The sequence below is a fragment of the Hipposideros armiger genome, unplaced genomic scaffold (genome assembly GCF_001890085.2).
Source record: "Hipposideros armiger isolate ML-2016 unplaced genomic scaffold, ASM189008v1 scaffold_79, whole genome shotgun sequence".
Taxonomy (NCBI): domain Eukaryota; kingdom Metazoa; phylum Chordata; class Mammalia; order Chiroptera; family Hipposideridae; genus Hipposideros; species Hipposideros armiger.
In genome coordinates this window covers 4380246-4382190 of record NW_017731429.1, presented here as the reverse complement: position 1 = coordinate 4382190, position 1945 = coordinate 4380246, and positions in this window count along the sequence as shown.

The window sequence follows — 1945 nt, the reverse complement described above, 5'->3', positions numbered from 1 at the left end:
GTTGTTCAGCATCTTAGCTGTGGAGGGCAGTGTCACTGGCCCTCACATGTGGGATCCGAACCGGGGCCCTCTGGCATCCCAAGCCAGCTCCCAACCATCGTGCCACTCGGCTGGCCCGCACTGAGCTTTACTTTGATGGGACCAATCCCCAAGTTCTTATGGATGTGGGGTGCCTGGCCCACCAGGTGACCTCCTCCCAGGATTCCAAATGGGAGTGGGCCAGGACCCCTCTGCCCTAACTGTTCTCTTCAGCTTCTCAGGATTTCAGGCCAGGGAGAGGAGCAAAACACGGTGTGACTGTCACCTTTCTACCTCTATTCCTCTTCTCTCCTTCTTCAAACCACACTATCTTCAATAGCCTTGGCTTATAAGAGATGGGTTTGTTTTTTACTTCTTCTATTTTATATTACTTTTTTTCTATCAGTTTTATGGCCTTCTCATTTATACAATTTTGGAAAAATTCTATATCAAACTGATTTGTAATAATGGAAACAAAAGAAATTTAGACTTTCAAACATATTGCCTTGCTCTAAAACGCCAGAAGCCGACTATTCCCTTTCTTTGCATTCCTTAAAAATTTAATTTCCTCTCTGTTCACCTCATTCCCCATCTGCTGCCAAGAAAGGTGAATAACTTGTCTTACTATGGAGAAGATCATGTAATGTGCATGTAAATCTACATTAATATTGTCCAAATATTTCCTCTTATATTTTGACTAAGAAAACCTAACTGATACCAGCAGCATGATACACAATTTTACAATTTTCCTGTGGATAACTTAATTTTTTCTTTTTGCTAAGGCCTTTCCAAGAATGATCTGAATGGGTGTTGATACAGAGTACAAAGAGAAACAGATCGGACCATTGCACTGGCAGTGAGTGGGACCAGGAGACACGTCAGATTTGGTGAGCAGAAGCTAAGCCTTCCTCATAATGCCATCAAGTGATGCACACCATCCTGGAACCCAGGTGCCATCTGTGGAGACTGGGAAGCAGGGGCAAGAGATGTGACAATTCTAGATCATTGGATAAATCACTGCATTTGACAGAGCTTACCTATACACAATTAAGATACAAGGCAAGTTGAGGGCTCAGAATAAATTCAAAGTAGTGATAGATAAACAAAGATAGAGACAATGTGAACTCTCAAATATTTGACTGTGAAAATTCTCCCTCTCATATGAGGTTGGATTTGTTGCCCTTTGAATCAATTATTCACAAATTTCCATGCTTTAGTTGTGTGAAATCCTGGAAGAATTATAATAAAGATGTTTATCATCAAGTTTGGAAAGAAGTAGCAGGAGTCTGAGATAATCAAGAAACCATTAAAAGCCAGAATATGAGAGATTTAAAGGTTCATTAGGACTTTCCTGAGGTCTCACCCTGGGTCAGCTAATCAGAATGAAATAAATGAAAAATGACTGACATTAGGTTTCTCACTGTTGGAGTAGGAGGCTGCAGAGGAGAAGGCTAGAATGATCCATGTGATAATGGACGAGAGTGGAGACATCATGTTTAGCTTAATACAGATAGAGGTGGCTGGATATAGAAATATTTTAGGTATGTGTATATATACAAGTTAATATGTATAGGTCTGGCCGAGTGGCACATTGGTTAAGAACTGGCTTGGGATGCCAGAGGACCTCGGTTTGGATCCCACATATGAGGGCCAGTGATGCTGCCGTCTACAGCTAAGATGCTCAACAACAGCTCAACCTGGAGCTGGGCTGCCGTGAGTCGCCGGCAACGGCATAGGGCCCCTGCTGCAGTGGGTTGCCATGGGCTACCGTGTGTAGCCAGCAGTCAGCGTGAGCGGCCCTCAAGCCACCGTGAGCAGCTGTCCAGAAGCTGGCAACTGATCTGCCTCGCCCGGGAAGAGTGCAATGATGGTGCCAACTTGGGCCAGTGAAGCAATGTCCTCCACAACTAGACTGAAGAACAAAAAG